The sequence below is a fragment of the Palaemon carinicauda genome, chromosome 21, assembly GCF_036898095.1.
Source record: "Palaemon carinicauda isolate YSFRI2023 chromosome 21, ASM3689809v2, whole genome shotgun sequence".
NCBI classification, from domain to species: Eukaryota; Metazoa; Arthropoda; class Malacostraca; order Decapoda; family Palaemonidae; genus Palaemon; species Palaemon carinicauda.
Window position 1 is genome coordinate 59,145,509 of NC_090745.1, and position 27,062 is coordinate 59,172,570.

The 27,062-nt window shown below is 44.8% G+C and overlaps 1 protein-coding gene across 3 annotated transcripts in view; it reads right to left on the minus strand.

Moving 5' to 3' along the window:
* The window catches only part of Polr3F (RNA polymerase III subunit F), a 718,140-nt gene extending 694,257 nt beyond the window's left edge, over positions 1 to 23,883 (minus strand). The window contains exons 1-2 of one of the 3 annotated variants that reach the window (XM_068345020.1): positions 23,515 to 23,882; positions 8,709 to 8,810 (exon numbers count right to left, since the gene is read on the minus strand). The gene's annotated coding sequence lies outside the window, so the exon portion shown is untranslated. Of the gene's footprint in view, positions 1 to 8,708; positions 8,811 to 23,514 lie in introns of all 3 variants that reach the window. The other 2 variants (XM_068345021.1, XM_068345019.1) reach the window with 2 other exon arrangements.
* Between the last annotated feature and the right edge of the window lie 3,179 nt (positions 23,884 to 27,062).

Below are 27,062 nucleotides of genomic sequence, written 5' to 3' on the forward strand. Positions count from 1 at the left end.
AGACGGATTACCCTTAACTCTCCACAGGAGTCAAGTATCGAGTTATATAATTCTAGGAGATGTACTATCTCCCTTAGAATCAATAAAACGATACAAAAGGGTAAACGGGGAAATGTCTGAAAGTATACTACATCACCTTGGCTAGGTGGCCTAGGCAAGACGAGATTTCAGTTACCTAAATCACCGAAACTCTAACGTATACGATCGACAAAGAAAGAGGAAAATTATGCATACCATAAATATCTTTACTAGTATAAATATGCATAAATAGCTTTCATAATTTATTAATGCTATTTCAACCGGGAAAGTCATTCAGCTAACCAAATAACACATGCATAACGAACGACAGCGCCCATGGGGCCTCCGGTAACAGGCCTAGCTCCTAAGCACAATAAATTACTCTAATTTCACTGTGAAACAGGACCTAAAAATACATACTCGGTAAAGAACCAATACTCAACTTTCCAGAGGTGAAAGAAGTTGGAGATTGCATAATAATCTTCACAAAATCAATCAAAAACGTTAGATCAACAGAGAACACCACCGTGCAAATTCGCTACAAAAATAGGAATAACCGCCATCTTGATACTCAATAGTAGTATGGGAAATAGGGGAACCTTGATAACGGCTCCTTTTCCAAATTTTCCATTCTTCCCCCTCGAGGCGAAAACGCTATTCGGGGTGAAGATCGCTGTGTCGTATCAAGCATACGTCTCCTGATTTATGCGATATCCTTAAGAGAAAATTTAAGGATATTCGCGCCAGGAGTTAGAATTCTGGAGACCTAAAGGTAAATTCTCTGGGAATATCACTGTAGTTCATATATCCCTTGGAAGCTACTAATAGGAACCTTCCATCAGGATGACATGGCTTGAGCCCAAAAATGAACCATATACTTTTCCAACTGGTTATCTTGTGTTTATTATGTATTCCTGACCATTTCTATTGCTACAAATCACTCCTTTATGGGATTTTCCTACCCAAAAACACTGGTTTACCACGTGGGTCCCCATAATTGTTATTATATAGGGGGTGAGGTTGGAAAACTCATGAATGGGTGATTTTCATGGTCAGAACAGGATAAAACACAAGATAACAAGTAGGAAAAACGGTTAAGTTGTATTGTATTACAGGGTCTGATTTCGAACAGAAAATATATGTTTTCCTGTAGTAAATATTGTGATTTGACCGAATTTGACCTTCATTTCAACCGCAAACCAAAAGAACAACCAATCCAACTAACTTTAAGTGTCCGGACTGGTTGCTGTTATCACGGATGAAATGATGGTGAAAACCGGTTAAATCACGTTATTTTATACAGGAAAACATATATTTTCTATTAAAATGATTAAATATAATGTCTTCTATTATACATATTTTGTTAAAATACTTAAATATAATGACTTGTTCAAATTCGGTGTCACTTCACTAACGTATAGCCTATACTGCGAACAGTAACATTAGCAAAGTTATCAACGGTACACAGCGTTAGCAATGTTACAGTGGAATTACTAACGTTACGGTGGAATTACTAACGTTAACAATGATACACTATTATTATCATGTGTATTTTAAAGATTTTTTCCATATACCCTTTACACAATCTATAAAAAAGTACAAAAAGGGTACAGAACCTAACAAACCCACCTAACCTAACCTAGAAGTTCCCAAGTCACACACCCAATATAATACCCTTTATTATATCACTTCACTCCCGTTACGGTAACGTTAGTACTGTTACGATAACATTATATATAATGGTTCTTGTTTCGCCATTAGCTCGCTTCGCTCGCATGAAAATAAAACATCAAGCTCGTATGTACTTGCAAGCGGTAATGTTGAGCTTCGCACGCTAACATTAGTAACATTACCCTAATATTACCAACGTTAAATATAATGGTTCTTGTTCCTCACTTACGATAACAGGAAAATAAAACATCACCCTCGTATGCATTGGCAACCGGTAATGATGAGCTTCGTACTCTATCAAAATATAATAAAGGGATTTTGACGAAGGAAAAATCTATTTCTGGGAAGAGGCCTGTGACGGCCGGTGAGAAAGGTCCTTCCTTATACCTTTCCTAATATAAATCTTCCAAATATACTAGAGAAAGATAAAAGCATGGAATGCAGAGGTTACAACCCTCGCGCGAACACCTTGTAGGTGTCGTGTATTAAACAAAGGCGTGTGAAAACCACTATTCACAGGTTGTCTTCCATTTAGATAATCCCTTCATCAATGGGGAGGGCCGTGACAGGCCCTAGAGAACATGGTTGAACTCCCCAACGACACCTACCACGCGCGCCCTCTAGGACATCCTTCTGTAATTGGACTTGCATCAAGCCGAGTTTTTTAGGCACAGTGTTTTTTTTTTAAGAGTTTCTCGTTATTTCAACATGACTGACGTTGTTACTTCACCCTTACCAATGTTAAGTACCATAGTTTGTTTTGGCAGCTTTTGGCAGTACCGGGCATTTGTTCTGTTTCCAATATGGTGGTTTTTAGTTTTGGAAGCGATTGTCCTGCCGAGGTATCGGCAGCCATTTTGGGTATGTTCGCTTCGGTAAATTTTCTAGTTATTTTTGCCCATCTGGTACTCTGTCAGCTAGGTTATATCACTTACGTTTTATGGCCTTTTATGTTATCATTAATTATTATTAGTTTTTACTATGGTATTTATTTGCTTGCAAGTCCAATTTGGACCTACGAAGAATAGCGATTTAAAGATAGCGTTTTAAAGCATAATAGCGATTTAGTCTGTTAATTTGTACCCTGGAGGGTTCGTTTTAGACTATATCCTTGTTTATTTGTTACGTTGTCGTTATTCTTCGTTATTACTATTACTAAGAAAAAGCAATCAATTTTATTAATTTTCTTATTTTATTGTGTGATGTTAATTTTTAATATGTAACCTTGAGAGCGAAAGCATAGAGTGCTCGTTTCCTGTTCTACAGGTATGAGTTATCCTTTCTCTCGTTTTCTTTGAGTAAGAGAGGTGAATTTCCCGTTCTCCGTTTTTATACGATCACGGGTTATTCAGGCCTCCTCTCAGTATCAGAGTTGATGATAGTACGTTTAATATTATAAACGATTTATTGATGTGGTTACTGTTAATAAAGCTAACACTATTATTAGGTACGTTAGTGTATGACTCATTAATTGGGGTCGTTTTATACCGACACCCTTAGCTCCGCCTTGAGTTATGCTTAGCTCCGCCTTGAGTTATGCTCCGCTATAATGGATACTCATTGGGTGAGAACTAGTTATCGTTCCGGAGTTGATTTTTGGAGTGCAACGGTGAAATCCGGCACTCGGACTCCGGCTGAAGCCTTTTACACACGAACCTTTGTCATGTTTGATCACAATTGCACCGTTAAGGCCCCGGTTTTCATCGTATCTCCGGCTTCACTGGAGATAACTCATTCATTGAGGTTAATGTTATCGTACCGGAGACGGTCACGATATCATGATGACGGGCCTTTGCTACCGGACCTCCGGTAAAAACAGAGATCAAGCAGGAGTCCAGAACCGGAGTTAACAGTGTGATACCGATGAAGTTTAGAGATTCATGCTACGTGGTTACTGGTTTCTATTATAATTTCTTAATTTATTAAGGTGTTAGCTACTACCATACTCACACATAATAAGATTTAAGTGTTTCTGATTCATAAGTCAATGACAAGAATCTCAAGGAACATCCAGACTTATGTCTTCTTTCTTTTTACAGAAAGTCCGCTGCACTGCCAGGGGCTGCTCCGCTGCCTTTACTGATCCCATGGGCCATGATCTATGCCGGGCCCATGCCCATTGCGCCATATCCTTCTCTCGGGAACCGGGACAAGCCCCCTATACGATATGGTTTCCGGAGTCATGCATGCTCTGCTATGAGCTGTCAGCCCTACTCCTGAGCGAGGAGGTAAGTTGGTTCTAGAGTCCCTGTTAATATCCTTTGCGAAGAATTAATTGCTCTTTATATATTGACTTCAGTTTTGGCTTCATCATTAATTCCCCTCTCCTCTTTCAGGCTGATGATGAATCTCTCAGGGAGGCGAGAGCTACTCTCCGGCCTTGGGTGTCAGGGTTTGGGAGGAATGCGCCGGCTGGCGCACCCTATCTCCTTGATGGAGACATGGCTTCTCGCCTATTCCCAGGCTCTACTACTGCAGCAGTTCCACCGGAGACAGCGGCCCCGTTAATTGAAGTGGTTAGAGCAACCATTCTAACTGAGGAAGAGGTTTTAGTGACGGAGGCCGAGCCCTACCTAGGTCTGGACGAGGAACCCATGGATGAGCAGGTAGGTGGTGTTGAGTTGGTGGACCCCCTTTCACCCCACACTCCTTCCTCTACTACTTCCTTTCACGGCTTTGATAAACCTACGGCTTCTCCTCGAGGTCCCTCCGTTCCTGTACGACCCAAGGTGAAGCCACTACGTACCTTTAAGCCTTCAGCTTTGCCATTATCAGTGTCACCGGTTCCGGGACCCTCAAAGGATCCTGATGTTCATATTACTATACCTAAAACCGTGACTCCTAAGAAGTCAAAGTCCACTAAGTCCAGGGCTTCGTTAGAGGATCAGGCTCGGGAGCCCCCTTTATCCGCCGCCATGGTCAGGGATATTGTGAAAGAACAGATACAACAGTATCTTCAACAGTCTAGGGTAGACCAAGGAGATATGACGGAGCTCAAAGATATGGTGGCAAGTCTCATCCGTTCCGGAACTCAGATGCCCCCTCCTTCAGCCCCGGACGCATCGAAGTTACCTCCCTTCGAGAAAAACAACCCTTGGAGGTTTGCCTTACATGCTCCATATATTGATGGTGCCATAACTCTAGAGGGCATAGGCACCCGTCCTCTAGAGGACTTAGAATTTTACCCTCCGGGACTAGAATTCCCATTCAACGGCTTCGTCCGATTGAAAGAACATGCCTTGGTTAGGTTAGACAAGGTACCGAAGGAAACGGTAATATTCCCTAAAGAGCTGGCCCAAGCTTTCTGGGCCAGGACGTTGTCAGACTGGGGGTGCACTAATTCCAAGCTCACCCCACACAAAGGAGCCTACACCATATTTACAGCTTCTCCAGTTATTACCTTGCCTATTACAGATAAAGTGGCAGCTCTTACTTTTCAGGCTATCAAAGAAGGTTCTGCCATGCCGGCTCTTAAAGAGACCGATCCCACCTCCATGCTCATTCCGAGTACCGTTACTATCTGGGATGATGCCCCCGCTACTTTCACAGTAGGGAAGTTAGACCCAGACTGTGCCTCTAATCTGTTCTCCGAGAAGCTTCCTAAATTACCAGATATTCTTCTCAAGACTGAGTTTGAGGCACAGAATAGGTTGGCTAGGTCTCTCCACTCCATTACCTCCGTGGAGTCCTTAACCTCACTTTATCCGACCGAGACCTTGTTCCAGGTATTCACAAAGAACCTGTCTCTGTCCTTCCAAATCGACTTACACGAGTTTTGTTCGGCTCGGGTTAGTTGCAGGAAGCACGTTCTTTCTGAGGCCTCGATCAGGCATGAACCGAATAGGCTGATAGCTTCCTCCTGCTGGGGTAAGAACCTTTTTCCTCAGGAGGAGGTGAACAAGGTACTACAAGACGCTGCGAGAGCAAATCAAAATTTGCAAGTGAGGTCGGGCCTCACTGCCAAAAAGAGGGTTGAAGGTCAAAAACAAACCTTCTTCAGGAGGAAACAGAGGTTTGCCCCTTACAAGACGAGCCGAGGTCACTACCAACAATCGCCGATTGCCCACTCGTCTTCACAGTCTCCCACTGCTTCGTCTCCTCTACAGCCGAAACACCCTCAACAGGTGGTCTACCTCACTGCTCTCCCAGGTACCCAACCCAACCCCGTTTGGATGCCCTCACCCGCATACAACCCTAGCTACGGACCCTCAGGTCCCTTTCGTGGACACCAGAGAGGTAGCTACAGGGCTAGAGGACAGTTCCGTCAACGAGGCGGACCTAGGACAAGGGGTTCTCGAGGAGGGAAAGAACCTAGATTCACTCCCTCGCAATGATATAGTTCCGGTAGGGGGGAGACTTTACCACTTTCGAGACCGTTGGACCTTCAGTCCGTGGGCTCACAGCATAGTCTCCAAAGGCTTGGGGTGGAAATGGTCACAAGGTTCTCCTCCTCCACCAGTGACCTTCTTCCAGAGACCCACAACCATTCTGAGAGAGTACACCACCGAGTTACTGAAGAAAAAAGCAATCAAACGGGTTCGATCGCTGAAGTTCCAAGGCCGCCTGTTCACAGTTCCGAAGAAAGGCTCGTCGGCATTGAGAGTGGTCCTGGACTTGTCAAAGCTAAATTCTTGCATCCTCTGCGACAAGTTCCGGATGTTGACTATCTCTCAGGTACGTACCCTGCTTCCCCGTGGGACCGTCACCACCTCTATCGATCTTACCGACGCCTATTATCACGTACCAATAGCTCGAAACTTCTCTCCTTACCTAGGTTTCCGTCTAGGCAGGAAAGCCTTTGCATTCAAAGTCATGCCCTTCGGCCTCAACATTGCACCCAGGATATTCACGAAACTGGGAGAGACAGTGTTAGAACAACTCAGGAACCAAGGGATTCAGATTGTTGCTTATCTGGACGATTGGCTTATTTGGGCTCGGTCAGCCCTGGAGTGCAACAGAGCTACGAAGAAAGTACTTCGTTTTCTCGCCAACCTGGGATTTCGGGTCAATCTCCAAAAATCCCGCCTACTTCCATCAGACCGCTTCGAATGGTTAGGCATACAGTGGGACCTTGCACGGCACAAGCTGGTTCTACCTCCCAAAAAGGTAAGAGAAATAGCTTCCAAGGTCAAGAATTTTCTAAAACACAGACAGGTGTCCAGAAGAGCCTTAGAAAGAATCCTCGGCCTTCTTCAATTCGCTTCAGTAACAGATCGCCTATTGAAAGATAACTCAAAGACATCAATCGAGTTTGGAGAAAGAGAGCCACAGTACCTTTAAGAGACAAGGTCTCGAAAATCCCCTCTGTCTTGAAAATGAGATTACAGCCATGGTCCGAACCGAAGAACCTCTCCAAATCGGTTCCTCTTCAATTCCCACCCCCACAAGTGACAATTCATACAGACGCGTCTCTGAGTGGATGGGGGGGTTACTACGAACGTCAGATGTTTCAGGGCTTTTGGTCACCCGCCATGAAACACTTCCACATCAATGTTCTCGAAGCCATGGCAGTGTTCTTGACCCTGAAGAGGCTTTCTCCTCCGAGGTCGACCCACATCAGAGTAGTGTCAGACAGCACAGCCGTAGTACACTGCATCAACAGAGGAGGATCCAAGTCGCCCAACCTGAATCAGATCCTGGTCGCTATCTTCGCCTTGGCAGCAGAAAAGAACTGGTTCCTGTCAGCAACCCACCTAGCGGGAGTCCAGAATGTGATAGCGGACTCACTATCCAGGACGAAACCACTGGAATCAGAATGGTCTCTGGACATAATTTCATTCCGGTGGATACTCAGGCTGGTTCCGGGCCTTCAGGTAGATCTATTCGCAACTCAGATGAATCACAAACTTCCTTGTTATGTGACACCAAACATGGACCCTCAGGCTTATGCCATAGACGCATTAACCCTGGATTGGAACCATTGGAGGAAGATTTACCTATTTCCACCAGTGAATTTTTTAATGAAAGTATTGCACAAACTACGCTCCTTCCGGGGGGCAGTGGCCTTAGTAACACCTCACTGGCCAAAGAGCAGTTGGTTTCCTCTCCTCCTCGAGCTGAAACTCCGACCCTTCCGGATTCCATTCCCCAAACTAACCCAAGTAATTCAAACACAGACTGTGTCAGATTCATCAAGGATAGCCAAAACCCTAACTTTGTGGACTTCATGAAGTTTGCAGCTCATAAAGACGCAAACATTGACCCGGAAAACGTTCTCTTCATCGAAGCGGACAAAAGGGACTCGACAATTCGTCAATATGATTCGGCTGTTAAGAAATTAGCAGATTTCCTAAAGAATTCAGACCACACTCGTATGACTCCGAATTTAGCCATCTCGTTCTTTAGGTTCTTATTTGACAAGGGCTTGGCAGCTAGCACTATAACTACCATCAAGTCAGCTTTGAAGAAGATATTCCTGGTTGGGTTTAACATTAACCTAGCTGATTCCTATTTCTCATCTATTCCAAAAGCATGTGCTAGGCTTCGGCCGTTGGATCGGCCGCAAAAAATCTCTTGGTCTCTGAACAATGTCCTCAAACTCGCGTCGGACACTGACAACGAGTCCTGCTCTTATATCACTCTGCTTAGGAAGACGTTATTTCTATCAGCTATGGCCTCAGGTGCTAGAATCTCAGAACTAGCAGCGCTCTCACGTAACCCGGAAAACATAGATTTCCTCCCTACAGGCGAAGTACTGCTTACCCCAGACAGAGCTTTCCTAGCTAAAAATGAGGACCCGCAAAATAGGTGGTCCCCTTGGAAGATCATCTCTCTTCCCCAGGATCCTTCGCTGTGTCCAGTCACTACTCTCAGGACCTTTTTAGCTAGATCTGCCACCCGCTCGTCTGGCCCCTTATTTATCAGGGAACAAGGTGGTACTATGACCATTCAAGGTATCAGACAACAAATCCTCTACTTCATTAAACATGCTAACCCGGAATCATTTCCCCATGCTCATGATATACGGTCAATAGCATAATAAAACTAACACATTAAAGTTAAAGAAATTAATGACTTACTTTTATGACCGTGACGACGTAACTTAGGGGTCTCGGGGGTGTTGTGACTGAGTCTGTGGTGTCTTAACTGCTTTGCCTTAGATTAGCACTGCACTTGGGACACTGTAAAAGTTGGTACAGTATATCATATTACATGATTTAAGAAATTATCAACAGTGGAATCCACCAAAATACTTTCAAGTATGGATTACTGAAGTCGTTACAATTTTCTAATACTTAGATCGTAAAATATGCAAAAGACGACACTTGAATTAACAAAGACGTGAGTTGGGCAAAGGTTTCCATGGAAAAGGGCTTGTTGGAAGGTAGGGGTAGGGAAATATTAACCCCCCTGTGCAAACTTTACATAAGTATGGGTTCGTGATTGGTTAACGGAAAAGCAACGGAGTCTAGAGAGTAAACATGAATGAACAGAATGGGAAACTTGTCCAGAGCAAGTATTTATGTGAAATCTGGGAGTGACAAGGCAATAACAAAATGTATAAAAGTAAAATATGAAGATAAAATGGAATGTATGATAAATAATATTTGATGGGTATATAAAATGAGGTGATTTTATAAGGTATCGGATAATAAAATGATATTTTAATTATAAAATAAATTTTTGAATATACTTACCCGGTGAATATATAGCTGCAACTCTGTTGCTCGACAGACAAAAACTGTACAAAAAAACTCGCCATCGATCGCTATACAGGTTGCGGGTGTGCCCATCAGCGCCATCTGTCGGCCAGATACCAAGCTCCATGTAAACAAAGACTCAATTTTCTCCTCGTCCCACTGCGTCTCTATTGGGGAGGAAGGGAGGGTCCTTTAATTTATATATTCACCGGGTAAGTATATTCAAAAATTTATTTTATAATTAAAATATCATTTTTAAATATTTAACTTAGCCGGTGAATATATAGCTGATTCACACCCAAGGAGGTGGGTAGAGACCAGTATAATATGTTTACATTTTATGAGCTAAGAGTTTTTATTTCATTTTAGAAGTTATCAAAATAACAAAAACAAAATAAATAGGTACCTGGTAAGGAAGTCGACTTGAACGATTACTCTGCCTTATAAGTACGTCTTCCTTACGGAGCCTCGCGATCCTCTTAGGATGCTGATAGACCCCTAGGAGCTGAAGTATCAAGGGCTGCAACCCATACAACAGGACCTCATCAAACCCCTAATCTGGGCGCTCTCAAGAAATGACTTTGACCACCCGCCAAATCAACCAGGATGCGAAAGGCTTCTTAGCCTTCCGGACAACCCATAAAAACAACATTAAAAACATTTCAAGAGACAGATTAAAAGGATATGGAATTAGGGAATTGTAGTGGTTGAGCCCTCACCCACTACTGCACTCGCTGCTACGAATGGTCCCAGTGTGTAGCAGTTCTCGTAAAGAGACTGGACATCCTTTAGATAAAAAGACGCGAACACTGACTTGCTTCTCCAATAGGTTGCGTCCATTATACTTCGCAGAGATCTATTTTGCTTAAAGGCCACGGAAGTTGCTACAGCTCTAACTTCGTGCGTCTTCACCTTAAGCAAAGCTCGGTCTTCCTCACTCAGATGTGAATGAGCTTCTCGTATTAACAATCTGATAAAGTATGATAAAGCATTCTTTGACATGGGCAAAGATGGTTTCTTAACTGAACACCATAAAGCTTCAGATTGGCCTCGTAAAGGTTTGGTACGCTTTAAATAGAACTTAAGAGCTCTAACAGGGCATAAGACTCTTTCTAGTTCATTGCCTACGATCTCCGATAAGCTGGGAATATCGAAAGATTTAGGCCAAGGCCGAGAAGGCAGCTCATTTTTGGCTAGAAAACCAAGTTGCAGCGAACAGGTGGCTTTTTCTGACGAAAATCCGATGTTCTTGCTGAAGGCATGAATCTCACTGACTCTTTTAGCCGAGGCTAAGCATACCAGGAAAAGAGTCTTTAGAGTGAGATCTTTCAGGGAGGCTGATTGTAACGGCTCAAACCTGTCTGACATGAGGAATCTTAGCACCACGTCTAAATTCCATCCAGGGGTAGCCAAACGACGCTCCTTGGTGGTCTCAAAAGACTTAAGGAGGTCTTGAAGATCTTTATTGTTGGAAAGATCTAAGCCTCTATGCCGGAAGACTGATGCCAACATGCTTCTGTAGCCCTTGATAGTGGGAGCTGAAAGGGATCGTCCTTTTCTCAGGTATAAGAGAAAATCAGCTATTTGAGCTACAGAGGTACTGGTCGAGGATACAGAAACTGACTTGCACCAGTCTCGGAAGACTTCCCACTTCGACTGGTAGACTCTAATGGTGGACGCTCTCCTTGCTCTAGCAATCGCACTGGCTGCCTCCTTCGAAAAGCCTCTAGCTCTCGAGAGTCTTTCGATAGTCTGAAGGCAGTCAGACGAAGAGCGAGGAGGCTTTGGTGTACCTTCTTTACGTGAGGCTGACGTAGAAGGTCCACCCTTAGAGGAAGACTTCTGGGAACGTCTACTAGCCATCGAAGTACCTCGGTGAACCATTCTCTCGCGGGCCAGAGGGGAGCAACTAGCGTCAACCTTGTCCCTTCGTGAGAGGCGAACTTCTGCAGTACCTTGTTGACAATCTTGAACGGTGGGAATGCGTAGAGATCCAGATGTGACCAATCTAGGAGGAAGGCATCTATATGTATTGCTGCTGGGTCCGGGACTGGGGAGCAATAGATGGGAAGCCTCTTGGTCAGCGAGGTTGCAAAGAGATCTATGGTTGGTTGGCCCCAAGTGGCCCAAAGTCTCTTGCACACATCCTTGTGGAGGGTCCATTCTGTTGGAATTACTTGCCCTTTCCGACTGAGACAATCTGCTATGACATTCAAGTTGCCTTGGATGAACCTCGTTACTAGGGAGATGTCTTGACCTTTTGACCAGATGTGCAGGTCCCATGCGATCTCGTACAACGTCAGTGAGTGGGTACCTCCTTGTTTGGAGATGTACGCCAAGGCCGTGGTGTTGTCTGAGTTTACTTCCACCACTTTGCCTCGAAGGAGAGACTTGAAGCTTTTCAAGGCCAGAAGTACTGCCAACAGCTCCTTGCAGTTGATATGCATGCTCCTCTGACTCGAGTTCCACAGTCCTGAGCATTCCCGACCGTCTAGTGTCGCGCCCCAGCCCACGTCCGATGCGTCCGAGAAGAGAACGTGGTTGGGAGTCTGAACAGCCAGGGGAAGACCCTCTCTTAGGTTGATATTGTCCTTCCACCAAGTCAGACAAGACTTCATCTTTTCGGAAATCGGGATCGAGACCGCTTCTAGCGTCTTGTCCTTTTTCCAGTGAAAAGCTAGATGGTATTGAAGAGGACGGAGGTGTAGTCTTCCTAGTGACACAAATTGTTCCAGGGATGACAGCGTCCCTACCAGACTCATCCACAGCCTGACTGAGCAGCGTTCCTTCTTCAGCATGTTCTGGATGAATAACAGGGATTGACTTATTCTGGGGGCCGACGGAAAAGCCCGAAAAGCTAGACTGTGAATCTCCATCCCTAAATACACAATAGTTTGGGATGGGACCAGTTGCGACTTTTCCATATTGACTAGGAGTCCCAATTCCTTGGTCAGATCTAGAGTCCACTTGAGATCCTTCAGACAGCGACGACTGGAAGAGGCTCTGAGAAGCCAGTCGTCCAAATAAAGGGAGGCTCGGATGTCCGATAAGTGGAGGAATTTGGCCACATTCCTCATCAGCCTCGTAAACACGAGAGGAGCTGTGCTTAGGCCAAAGCACAGGGCCCGAAACTGGTAGACCACATTTTCGAAAACGAATCTCAGAAAAGGTTGGGAGTCTGAGTGAATGGGGACGTGGAAGTAGGCGTCCCTTAGGTCTAGCGAGACCATCCAGTCTTCCCTTCTGACCGCTGCTAAGACTGACTTTGTGGTCTCCATGGAGAACTTCGTCTTTGTGACAAAGACATTCAGAGCACTGACGTCTAGCACCGGTCTCCACCCTCCTGTCTTCTTTGAAACTAGGAAGAGGCAGTTGTAGAATCCCGGTGATTGAAGGTCCGAGACTTTGACCACCGCTCCCTTCTCTAGCAAAAGAGACACTTCCAGTTTCAGGGCTTGTCTCTTTTCTTCCTCTCTGTACCTGGGAGAGAGATCGATGGGAGACGTTGCTAGAGGGGGATTGCGTACAAAAGGGATTTTGTACCCCTCTCTGAGTAACTTCACAGATTGTGAATCTGCGCCTCTCCTCTCCCAGGCTTGCCAGAAGTTCTTGAGTCTGGCTCCCACTGCTGTCTGAAGTTGCGGGCAGTCAGACTCTGCCCTTAGAGGACTTGGATCCTTTCCTCTTCCCTCGCTTCCCTTCGGCACGAGCACCTCCTCTGTTGGAGGCTCTGCCACGAAAGGGCGGAATAAAGCGAGACGCTGGAGTGTCTATCCTCGGTCTAGCGGAAGATGCAGGCAAAGGGGGAGCTTTGCGAGCTGAGGACGCAACCAGATCGTGAGTGTCCTTCTGCACCAACGAAGCAGCAATTTCCTTTACCAAGACTTCTGGAAACAGGCACTTGGAAAGGGGAGCAAAGAGAAGTTCCGATCTCTGGCATGGTGTAACTCCAGCAGACAGGAACGAGCAGAGAGACTCTCGCTTTTTCAGGACTCCAGACGTGAATGAGGCAGCAAGCTCATTGGACCCATCACGGACGGCCTTGTCCATGCAGGACATAATGAGCAACGAAATATCTTTATCTGTCGAAGAGATTTTCCTGCTCAGGGCTCCTAAGCACCAGTCTAAAAAGTTAAAGACTTCGAAAGCCCTAAAGATCCCTTTCATAAGGTGGTCCAGGTCCGAAGGTGACCAACAAATCTTCGAGCGTCTCATGGCAAGGCGGCGGGGAGAGTCTACAAGACTTGAGAAGTCGCCCTGGGCAGAGGCAGGAACTCCCAAGCCGAGGACTTCTCCCGTGGCATACCAGACGCTCGATCTAGAAGAGAGTTTAGATGGGGGAAAGGCAAATGCTGTCTTCCCTAAACTCTTCTTGGACTCTAACCAGTCTCCTATCAGCCGCAAAGCTCTCTTAGACGAGCGTGCGAGGACGAGTCTAGTAAAGGCAGGTGCGGTAGAAGGCATGCCTAATACAAACTCTGACGGCGGAGAACGAGGAGCCACAGAAATAAACTGGTCAGGAAACAACTCTTTGAATACAGCCAAAACTTTTCTAAAGTCCAAAGAGGGTTGAGTTGACTTAGGCTCGTCCAGTTCTGACTGTTGGTCGTCTTGTTGTGCAGCAACATCATCATCAGAAAGTTCCTCATCCGAAAACTGATGAGGAAACGGCAACGGAGTGGGCAACGTCAAGTTCGCTGAGTTCGGTCGCACTGGTGCATGCGTGACGGAGCCGGACGCAACGTCATGGAACTACTGCACAGTCTGTGAACTGTCAACAACCATGGGAGCGCGAGGACGCACAGCGTCCACCCGAGACTGTCTAGACCGACAGGGTTGAGCAGTGGAAACCACACCGGGTTGCGGAGGTTGACGCACCGCGTCAAAACAAGTCACCTCTGATGGTTGTTGAACGTCCTGAACGTCAACAACCACCTCCGTGCGTCGCTTAACGTCAACGTGCGGCTGGCAACCCACACTGGATCGCATCGGTGGAGGAACCACCTCAACTGGTAGACGCGAGAAGGTTACCTCAGCGTCAACAGGACGCACAACCGACTGCTTGGAAGGTTGTTGGCCAGAAGGTACGGTAGCAACCTTCTCCGCATGAAAGTCCTGCATCAAAGATGTAAGCTTGGACTGCATGTCTTGCAGCAAGGCCCATTTAGGGTCTACGGGAGCAGGTGCGGCGACAGACGGTGTTAGTGCCTGAAGCGGTACCGCTTTGCCTCTCTTAGGCGGTGAGCAGTCATCAGATGACGGCAACGAGTCCAAACTGACCCAGTGGCTACAACCGGGACGTTGGACTTGTCCTGAAGGGACCGATTTACGCTTTAAAGGTCGTGAGACCTTGGTCCAAAGTTTCTTACGAGAAACACCTTCAGACGACGAGGTATAAACGGGCTCTCTCGTCTTACGTAGGTAGGGGCGATCTTGGGGAGATACGCCTGATACCATGGAGGGAACGTCTGTTCGCTGATTAAAGCCTCTCGAACCCATGCGTCGTGCGACATTGCTTCTCCCCTGGACTTGGGAGCTTGCAAGAGGTCCCGGACTAGGAGGACGACAGGCACGAACAGACGAACCCTCAAGCGCAACACTGTTCACAACACTTTCACTTGGCACTTTCTCACTTCCCGCGGCACTTTGGCACTTAAGCTCCTTAACATCCGCCATGAGTTGATTGCGGTCACTTGCAAGGGACTCAACTCTCTCCCCCAGGGCATGGATGGCACGCATCATGTCAGCCATCGATGGTTCCTGAGTGCTAGGAGGGGGGTTAGGAACAACCACTACAGGGGAAGGAATAGGTTGTGGGGCATGAGGAGAGGAAATATCAATAGACCTAGAAGAACTTCTCCTAATTCTATCTCTCTCTAGCTTGCGTGTGTACTTTTCAAATTCGATAAAATCGAATTCCGAAAGGCCCACGCACTCCTCACACCGATCTTCCAATTGACAGGTTTTACCCCGACAATTGGAACAAATAGTGTGAGGGTCGAGAGAAGCCTTCGGAAGACGCCTAGAACAGTCCCTAGCATTGCATTTTCTAAACTTGGGAACTTGTGAAAGGTCAGCCATTTTGAATTGGTCAAGGGAAAATTCCAAAAAACGATCTAAGTCATCAACAATGAATCCGATACAAAAAAAAAGAGTTCAAGGATTTATTTGAAGAAAAACCCTGCACAGGGAAAGCTCAAAACCAGAATATAGTACTTCACCAAAGATGATGTGAAAAACTCCAGTTAGCAACAGCGAGTAAAGTACGTCTTGTCGACACGTCGACAGAGAGAAAATTGAGTCTTTGTTTACATGGAGCTTGGTATCTGGCCGACAGATGGCGCTGATGGGCACACCCGCAACCTGTATAGCGATCGCTGGCGAGTTTTTTTGTACAGTTTTTGTCTGTCGAGCAACAGAGTTGCAGCTATATATTCACCGGCTAAGTTAAATATTTAAAAATGAGTAATACTGGGGTCAAACGTAATATGTATACGAGGGTATTACATCACTAATCAAGTAATAGACTTGAACAGAGTTGGTAGAGAGACAAATACTTACATTTCACGATTAGAGAAGAAGAAATCCTATTGGTGGAGGAAAAGTCTCTACGCAGGGAGGCGGGGTTTTTGCGCAAAAGGTCGAAATCTGATATGTACAAACGAACGAACAAGGGCGTCTACAACGGGCAAGTAGAATGAAAAAATTAAATGAAAAACACTGCTAATGTTAGCATATTACGATAACATTTGATCTACATCAGACGTTGGCAGCATTGGTTACTGTATTTTTTCATGAGACATAGCCTTTGCAACAGCGCCTCCAAAGTTTATCCACATATACTGTTTTGTATTTTCCTCCGTTTATCATACATCCAAGAAGGTAATGCATAGAGAAGAAAAGGCCTGTTTTACGTTTATATATCGTTTCCCCACCCAAAACTCCGAGTTCCCACTGGGGGTCCCCCATTATCGTAGGATATATATATATATATATATATTATATTATATATATATATATATATATATCTGAAACTAATCATTTGCGACGGGAATGGGTGTCATTTTCGAAAAGAGCGTAATATGTTATTTTTATTAGTAAAATAAATTTTTGAATATACTTACCCGATAATCATGTAGCTGTCAACTCCGTTGCCCGACAGAATTCTATGGAGGGATACGCCAGCTATCACAATACTAGAAGGGGGTGTACTTACCAGCGCCACCTGTGGCCAGGTACTCAAGTACTTCTTGTTGACACCTCCTCAATTATTCCTCGGTCCACTGGTTCTCTATGGGGAGGAAGGGAGGGTCGATTAAATCATGATTATCGGGTAAGTATATTCAAAAATTTATTTTACTAATAAAAATAACATTTTTCAATATTAAACTTACCCGATAATCATGTAGCTGATTCACACCCAGGGGGGTGGGTGAAAACCAGTGTACAAGATTAAAGGATAGCTAAGTATCCCATATTTCATATAACAGTTATCTCAAATAACAATGAAATAATAAGTACCTGGTAAGGAAGTCGAATTGAACCGTTACTCTGCCTCTTTTTTAAGTTTGTCTTCCTTACTGAGCGCAGCGTTCCTCTTGGAGGCTGAATCAACCCAAAGGTGCCAAAGTATATGGGGTTGCAACCCCTACTAAAGGACCTCTACAAAACCTCTAACCCAGGCGCTTCTCAAGAATGAATAGACCACCCGCCAAATCAAAAGGATGCGGAAGGCTTCTTAGCCTACCGTAACAACCATAAAAAACAACAATAAAAGCATTCAAGAGAAAGGTTAAAAAAGGTTATGGGATTAAGGGAATGTAGTGGCTGAGCCCTCACCTACTACTGCACTCGCTGCTACGAATGGTCCCAGGGTGTAGCAGTTCTCGTAAAGAGACTGGACATCTTTAAGATAAAATGATGCAAACACTGACTTGCTCCTCCAATAGGTTGCATCCATTATGCTCTGCAGAGAACGGTTTTTATTAAAGGCCATCGAAGTAGCTACGGCTCTTACTTCGTGGGTCCTTACCTTCAGCAATGCAAGGTCTTCCTCCTTTAAGTGAGAGTGGGCTTCTCTAATCAGAAGCCTTATATAATACGAAACCCCATTCTTGGACATGGGCCTCGAAGGTTTCTTGATGGCACACCATAAGGCTTCTGACTGTCCTCGAAGAGGTTTAGACCTCTTAAGATAAAATTTGAGAGCTCTGACAGGGCAAAGAACTCTCTCTAGTTCGTTACCTACCATGTTGGAGAGGCTAGGTATTTCAAACGATCTAGGCCAAGGACGTGAAGGAAGTTCGTTCTTTGCTAGGAATCCGAGCTGAAAAGAACATGTTGCAGATTCGGTCGTGAAACCAATGTTCTTGCTGAAGGCATGAACCTCACTGACTCTCTTAGCTGTTGCAAGGCAGACGAGAAAAAGAGTCTTGAGGGTAAGGTCCTTGAAGGAAGCTGACTGGAGAGGTTCGAACCTAGGTGACATAAGGAACCTTAAGACTACGTTTAGGTTCCAGCCTGGAGTGGATAGACGACGCTCTTTAGACGTCTCAAAAGACTTAAGAATGTCTTGAAGGTCCTTGTTGGAAGAAAGGTCCAAACCTCTGTGGCGGAGAACTGAAGCCAACATACTCCTATACCCTTTAATCGTAGGGGCTGAAAGGGATCTCTCATTCCTAAGATGTAGAAGGAAGTCAGCTATTTGGGTCACAGAGGTATTGGTAGAGGATATTGAATTGGCTCTACACCAGCTTCGGAAGACCTCCCACTTAGACTGGTAGACTCTACGAGTGGAAACCCTTCTCGCTCTGGCAATCGCACTGGCTGCCTCCTTCGAAAAGCCTCTAGCTCTAGCGAATCTTTCGACAGTCTGAAGGCAGTCAGCCGAAGAGCGTGGAGGTTTGGGTGCAACCTGTCTACGTGAGGTTGACGTAGAAGGTCCACTCTTAGAGGTAGAGTCCTGGGGATGTCGACTAGCCATTGAAGTACCTCTGTGAACCATTCTCTTGCAGGCCAAAGGGGAGCAACCAGCGTCAGCCGTGTCCCTTCGTGCGAGATGAATTTCTGCAGAACTTTGTTTATTATCTTGAACGGTGGGAATGCGTACAGGTCGAGATGGGACCAGTTCAGTAGAAAAGCATCCACATGAACTGCTGCAGGGTCTGGAACAGGGGAACAGTACAGCGGAAGTCTCTTGGTTATGGAGGTGGCAAACAGATCTATGGTAGGTTGACCCCACAAGGTCCAAAGTCTGTTGCACACACTCTTGTGGAGGGTCCATTCCGTGGGAATGACCTGATTCCTTCTGCTTAGGCGATCTGCTGAGACGTTCATATCGCCCTGAATGAACCTCGTGACCAGAGTGAGGTTTAGACCTCTTGACCAAATGAGGAGGTCCCTTGCGATCTCGTATAGGCTCCTCGAATGGGTCCCTCCTTGCTTGGAGATGTAAGCCAAGGCTGTGGTATTGTCTGAGTTCACCTCCACCACTTTGCCTAGCAGGAGGGACTTGAAGTTCAACAGGGCTAAATGAACTGCTAGTAGCTCCTTGCAGTTGATGTGGAGTAAACCCTGTTCTTCGTTCCACGTTCCCGAGCATTCCCATCCGTTCAAGGTCGCACCCCAGCCCGAGTCCGATGCATCTGAGAAGAGATGAAGATTGGGGGTCTGAATAGCCAATGATAGACCCTCCCTGAGAAGGAGGTTGTGCTTCCACCACAGGAGAGTGGTCTTCATCTCTTGGGTGATTGGGATAGAGACTGCTTCGAGAGTCGAACCCTTGTCCCAATGAGCTGCAAGATGGAATTGAAGAGGGCGGAGGTGGAGTCTCCCTAGCTCGACGAACAGGGCCAGTGATGAAAGGGTCCCTGTGAGACTCATCCACTGTCTCACCGAGCAACTGCTCCTCTTCAGCATGCTCATGATGCACTCTAGGGCTTGGCTTATCCTGGGGGCCGATGGAAAAGCCCGAAAATCCTGACTCCGAATCTCCATTCCCAGGTACACAATGGATTGGGAGGGAATGAGTTGAGACTTTTCTATGTTGACTAATAGACCCAGTTCTCTGATTAAGTCTAAAGTCCAATTGAGATTCTCCAGACAGCGACGACTCGTGGAGGCTCTCAACAGCCAGTCGTCTAAGTAGAGGGAGGCTCTGATGTCCGATAAGTGTAGGAATTTTGCTATATTCCTCATCAGATGAGTAAAGACCATAGGAGCTGTGCTTAGGCCAAAACACAGGGCTTGGAATTGGTAGACAACCTTTCCGAAAACGAATCTCAGGAAAGGTTGGGAGTCTGGATGAATAGGAACGTGAAAGTAGGCATCTTTCAAGTCCAACGAGACCATCCAGTCCTCCTGCCTGACCGCTGCTAAGACCGACTTCGTCGTCTCCATCGTGAACGTCTGCTTGGTGACATACGCGTTGAGCGCGCTGACGTCCAGCACCGGTCTCCAACCTCCTGTCTTCTTGGCCACAAGAAAGAGACGGTTGTAGAAGCCCGGGGATTGATGGTCCCGGACTATAACCACTGCCTTCTTCTGCACAAGTAGCGACACCTCCTGGTGCAATGCTAGCCTCTTGTCCTCTTCTTTGTAGTTGGGAGAGAGGTTGATGGGCGATGTGGTCAGAGGTGGTTTGAGGCAGAATGGAATCCTGTAACCGTTCCTCAGCCAACTGACAGACTGGGCGTCTGCACCTCTCTTCTCCCAGGCTCGCCAGAAGATCTTGAGTCTGGCTCCTACTGCTGTCTGGAGATGCGGAGAGTCAGTTTTTTCCTTTAGATGTCCTGGAGCCTTTCCTGGACTTGCTCCTGTAAGAGTCTGGACGGGAGCTTCCTCGGCTGGGGGCTCTACCACGAAAGGGCGGTATGAACCTCGTAGCAGGGGTATCAGCCACTGGGGAGCGATAAGTCTTGGGGACTGAGGTAGCAACCTTAGACTTACGAGCCGATGAGGCTACAAGATCGTGTGTGTCCTTTTGTATCAGGGCAGCAGACAAGTCCTTAACCAGCTCTTCGGGGAAGAGGAACTTCGAGAGCGGAGCAAAAAGGAGTTGTGACCTTTGGCAAGGTGTAATGCTGGAGGAAAGGAAGGTACACAGCTGTTCCCTTTTCTTCAAAACCCCTGATACAAACATCGACGCAAGCTCACCAGATCCATCCCTAATGGCCTTATCCATGCAGGACATTAATAGCATGGCAGAATCCTTGTCCGCAGGAGAGGTCTTCTTGCTGAGGGCCCCCAGGCACCAGTCAAGAAAGTTGAACATCTCAAATGCTCTAAACAGTCCTTTCAGTAAGTGATCAAGGTCTGAGAAGGTCCAGCAAACCTTAGAGCGCCTCATTGCAGTTCTCCGAGGCGAGTCTACCAGACTTGAGAAGTCAGCCTGGGCAGAGGCAGGTACTCCCAAGCCTGGTGCTTCTCCTGTGGCATACCAAACGCTCGCTTTCGAAGTGAGCTTAGTCGGCGGGAACATGAAAGAAGTTTTGCCAAGGTGTTGCTTAGTCTGCAGCCACTCCCCTAAGATCCTTAATGCTCTCTTAGAGGACCTTGCTAGGACTAGCTTAGTATAGGAGGACTTAGCTTGTTGTATGCCCAGCGAAAACTCAGATGGCGGAGAGCGGGGAATAGCAGAGACAAAGTGGTCTGGGTAAACCTCCCTAAGCAGAGCCAAGACCTTACGAAAGTCAATAGACTGTGGAGAAGGCTTGGATTCATCCACGTCTGACGAGGGATCCAGGTGTGCCTCCTCATCCTCAGACGCCTCATCACCAGAGTGTAGCGAAGATATCGGACAAGAATGCTGAACAGCAGAGTCAGAACGAGTAGGAACAATATTAGTGGTTTCCTCTTCAAGAGACTGTTGAGGGAGAACCTGAGGCTCAGACTGCAAAGGCTGAATAAAAGACGAAGCAGAAGGAAGGCGCATGGGTGGAGGAGGCTGACTCCTAGCATGAGTGGTTGAACCCAAGGGTTGCACTTGCTGAGCGGTTGGTGGAAGCGGAGTAGCAAGTTCCTGTTCCTGTGGTGTGAGCGGAGCGTGATGAGGTTGAGGCTGCGCAGAACAAGGTAAATGTCTCGCAAGCTGAGGCTCCTGAGGCGCAAGGCCAAGGTGTAGTGGAGCTTGCCTTGTGGATGGTTGAGCTCGCTGCAGCGAGAGCTGAGGAGACTGACTCATGGACGGGAGAGGTTGTTGTACCTCAACCGAGTGTAGCACCACTGGTGGAGCAGCAAGGGGAGGCGGAGGAAGAGAGGTATAATCCTCCTGATCCCATAGCAAAGGTTGCCTTAAAGAAGGCGGAGGTTGAACACCACTGGGAACAGCAAACTCAGACCGTGGCTCAACATCGTACGCCTGGCAGGTGGTACTGCGATCAGGTGGAGCAAGCGCAGGCGGAGCGAGCGCAGGCGGAGCGAGCGCAGGCGGAGCGAGCGCAGGCGGAGGGAGTGTAGGCGGAGGCGGAGGCGCAACACTCTCAGCCCGACACTCACGCATCAAGTCCGAAAGCTGTGCTTGCATGGACTGTAGTAGAGTCCACTTAGGGTCGGCAGAAACTACAGTAGGCTGAGGTAAAGCCTTAACAGTCGAGCTCTGTTGTGGCAGAACCTTACTCCTCTTGGGCGGAGTGCAGTCGACAGATGACTGCGGCGAGTCAGAGCTGAGCCAATGACTGCAACCTGGCTGAGCACTCGCGGACTGGACTCTGCGTTTAAGTGGTCTCGAGACCTGAGACCAACGTTTCTTCCCTGACAGATGATCAGCGGACGAGAAAAAGACGGGCTCAATCGTCTGCAGGTGGGAGTGACGGTCTTTGGAAGACACGCCCGCAACCACCGAGGATACTTCAGTGCGCCTAACAAGGCCTGCCGAACCCTTATGCCCTTCGACATTGCTTCTCCCCTGGGCTTGGGAGCTTGCAAGAGGTCCCGGACTGGGAGGACGACTGGCTCGCACAGAAGCATCCTCACGCACCACACTGGCACTGACACTAGCACTTGGCACTGCACTGACACTAGCACTCGTCACAGCACTGGCACTAATTCCACCCACTGCACTCTTGACCTTAAGTTCCTTGACTTCAGCCATCAGAGACTTATGGTCACTTACCACTGACTCTACTTTATCGCCTAAGGCCTGAATAGCACGCAAAACAACAGACATATCAGGCGGAGGGCAAACAGTAGGTTCGGGGGTAGCCACTACAGGGGTAGGAAAAGGTAGGGGATCATGAGGTGAGGAAAAAAGTGAAGAGTGAGAAGAACTCCTCCTAACTCTACCTCTCTCTAACTTAGATGAATATTTTAAAAGACGGACAAATTCCAGTTCCGAAAGTCCGGCGCATTCCTCACATCGATTTTCTAACTGACAGGGCCTGTCCCTACAGTCAGAACAAGCGGTGTGAGGATCTACCGAGGCCTTCGGAATACGCCTATTGCAAGACCTACATCGTCTATGGGAGGGGGCTTGCGAAATGTCAGACATCTTGAATCCAAAGAGTTAGCCAAAGGGGTTTCCAAAATCAAGCAAAAGATCGTTAACCGTTAATCAGGACTATATAAAAGCTATCTAGCTAATATAAGAAGGTTTCCAGTAAAGCGACAGCCGAAATCTGAGAGAATACTTCACCAATTAGCCGTGAACAAACTCGAAGATCATAAGCGTATCCCAGAACGTCTTGTCGGAAGCACGACAGAGGAATAATTGAGGAGGTGTCAACAAGAAGTACTTGAGTACCTGGCCACAGGTGGCGCTGGTAAGTACACCCCCTTCTAGTATTGTGATAGCTGGCGTATCCCTCCATAGAATTCTGTCGGGCAACGGAGTTGACAGCTACATGATTATCGGGTAAGTTTAATATTGAAAATTCTTCTATAAGAAAGTATTTTTTTTCCTAGGTTACATTACCCTGTAATACACTACAATAATACCTGAAAAACTATGGTTTATGTATTTAGCTAGAAATTATACTGTTATATATTTACCAGATATTGGGTAACTAGCATAGAAAACGATTGTTTATAGATATATATTACATTAAATATTTATTTGCTGTGTCATTTTCGATGGAAACGGGCGTTTTCCTGTGGGGAAAAGTTGTTTTTTACTAGGAAAGGTTACACCGACCGTAAGTACAGTAACACCCCAAAAAACTTGATTGCTGAACTAGCCAGCTTAACCTACCGATATTCCAGATTCAACCGAAACGCCAGTCTTCCTTTCTGATCAAATTGACAGGAATTTTTGCTTGGCTGTCCCTATGTAAAGTACTTTTTCAGGAACTCGACCTGGTATATGGTGCACAGTTTATATTATTGTTAAGTGACACCATAATATGTTCTTTTCAATGCATTTAAGCAAGGGTGCCGATTTGTTTACAAGGTTGCGCTCAGTATGATAAACAAAATAACGAAACTATTACATAGACCTTATAGAAAATTTTACATTTTTACTATTTATTTATGTATTTACCTATATTCAAATATATCATATAATGTCTTTTATTATTTATATTATTTGCTTGTAACTCTAATGTGCAATCCTGGTTCCTGGTTCCTTATTGCTCACTCCGCAAAATAAGTTTGGGGGCACTCTATCTCTTTATAGATAGGTGCAAAGCTTCTAAGCTTATTCTTCTTATTAAGTTTATATCATCTGTGCCTTAAATAAATTAATATCATAATGAGGTTCACAATCTTTACTTTTATTCCCTTATACTTTGAAATTGGATACGATAACACCTTGCTATCATCAGTTTTGGCAACCTGTTGTGGTAATCAGTTTGGGCTTCCTAAACTCTTCTTTTATATTCATTGCCCTATCTATAAATGTAGCCAGATCCCTGCTAGGATTTTTTAGCATACCTAAACTTATTTCTACATTCTTTAGCTGTTCTAACTTTGGGCATAAAAATAAATGTTCGGTGGTGTCTTCTTCCTCTTTGCATAGATCACACAAATTGTCATCATATTTTCCCCTGAAATTTGCTTTTAAGTTGAGCATATTTAATCTTGCTTTCATCACAAGGGATGCCTTATCCAGATACATTTCTCTGATATAAGGCATAGGGCCATTTCCTTTAATAAATCTTAATTTTTTCATTATTTTCTTTTTTTCTTCAATAGTTTCTTCTATTTTTTCTATAATTCTTTTCTTGATTTCTTTTTTCAGGGTCCTTTTCCCCCAACTTCTTATTTCTTCCACTTCCATCCATATTTACTGCAGATTTCTTCTACGCTCTTGCTCCAGCACTTCCCATACGGGTTCTTCAACTGATCCTCAATTATCTCTCTTACTAGTCTTCGACAGGTTCTGTTCTGTTCAGGGTCGAGGAGCAGCCCTTGTAACGGCCACTCTAGTGTTTGTGTAATGTATTTTAAAAGTCCAAACTGATTACAATAGGTTGCCAAAACTGATGATAACCAGATATTATCTCAATTGATTTCAAGGTAGAAGGAGATGTAATTAAACATTTATATTTTTACTATTAATCTATTCACGTTACGAGTAAAGCAAGCTTAATTACAATAATAAGTATAAGCTTAGAAGCTTTACACCTAGTTGTCATATGATTGAATGCCCGCAAACTTATTTTTCGGAGTGAACAGCTAGGATCCAGTAACCTAGTAGGCCTAAAGTGGTTTTCTTTTTTATATAATTTTATCTTTTCTTTACATCTAATATAAGAATTGGTTCATTCTTTCCAGTATTACCATCACTGAATAGAAATTTTCTTACTATTCTCTTAAGACTTTTTCATTTGGTTGTTGAGGTTCTATGATTCACTTTCTTTTCCATATTCCTAAGAGAATGGTAAAAAATAGTTAAATAGCATTAACATTCATGTATTATTCTTCATTTTTCTCCCATTTCCTTTATATTTATAAGATCACCTTGCTTTCCAAGTCTTCTTTATATTTTTTAGTATGTCATTTACTAAGTTAGACTTTTATTTTCACCTATTTCATCATTTTAATTGGCCTTATTTCTATGCTTAATTCTTGGAAATACTTTGCTTATTGCTTCCACCATCTCATTCACCGGTATATTTCTTGTATATCTAGGGTTATTGTCTTCAACATCCGTAATGCGCTGCAGCTTCCCATCTATTGCCCTTGTTTTCATCAAAGATACCCCTATCCATAGATTACCCTTAATATAGTAATAGATTTTATTTTAGTGGTATCTAATATTTTCTTATATACCCCATTTTTCTATCCTGTGTTGCTTCTCTTTTTCAGTACCTTATCTGTTTAATTTCAATATGTTGATGCATTACTTTTCCAAAATGTCTTTCCTAATATCCCTATATTACACATTTTCTATAGCCTACAGTTGTATATGGTACGTTTGCTCATTCTGGGGATTTTCCATCATTTTCTCTTTTTTACACTCTGAATATTTTCCCATTTGGCGTTTTGAATATTTTACTATATTGGCTTGTCTAATTTCTAAATAAGGTAAATTTTTCAGTACTTTCATTCCTTGTGGTCAGTATGTCAAATATTTTTTACTCCTTTTTTCGTATTAAGCTCACGCATAAAGTACTTAAGTTACCCCTTTCCATTCTCTATCTGTTGAAATTGCAGAGACTTCTATGTTAAGAAAATACACTGTGCATATGTTGGTTCTTATATGCTACTCCTTAAGCTGTATATTATTAAATAGATTACTTGCCGTGGTTTTGCTTGTAATTTAGATATTGTCAATTTTTGAGTATTTCATTTTGTGTCTCATTCCAACTTAGATTTGTTAGTCTAGGGAATATATATTTGTCCACTGCTCACGACCCTTTACTGAGTACCGTTTTAATTGTTTCATTTTATGTACATCAGTGTAGGAAATAATTCCAGGAAAGCCTCCCGCACTGTTTCCGGACCCGGGCCTAAAGGAATAGAGTGCCAACACCCTTGCAGTCTCGCACTAAAGAAACCAGAGAACTGCAACGAACACAGTTTGCTAACTATTCACACGCTTAACTCCAAAGATATATTGGAACTGTCATCCCGATATCCCATCGCTGTTCAGACGCTGCTCAGAGCATAGAGTACTAAATCCTAATCAAGTAGGCTTAGACAAGTTATGTTAACAAGAGACAGTGACGCAAAATGTGTCAGGCTTCGGCCACACCTTGGGCGATGAGCGTCGAGGTAGAGGCACAACTTGGGTAGCAGGCCAGCAACAAAACATAGTGTGGCCACACCAGAACCATCAGACATCTCTTGCCGCCTCACTCCCAGTAGTCGAATAGGCTATAACCTTCCTCGCAAACATGACAGACACGATGGTGTTTGAATAGGAAATGACTTCTAATTGAAAATCTTTATGCTGAACTGAACAATAGATTACACAATAGAGTTTGGATTCACGATTTTAATAATCAGAGAAGGGAAAATAAGTTAATTTTACAATTTGCATTGCCAGTCTCGTTTGTACGACGATAAATTTTATGAATATCTGCGTATAAGTCTTTTGATTCTTTGTTTGCAACAGCCTATTGGAATTCAGGCTCATAAAACAGAAGTCAATCTTTCTCTTATCAGTCCCTATAATGTCTTCTAATTTGACAAATTTCACGAAAAATTATTGTCCATTTTACTTGCAGAATTAACTAGCATTTCCATAAGATAAATTGTTTAAAGGTACATACGATTTTTTTTACATTTGGAATTTCCCTAATTCATCTTTTAGATTTCTCTCTCTCTCTCTCTCTCTCTCTCTCTCTCTCTCTC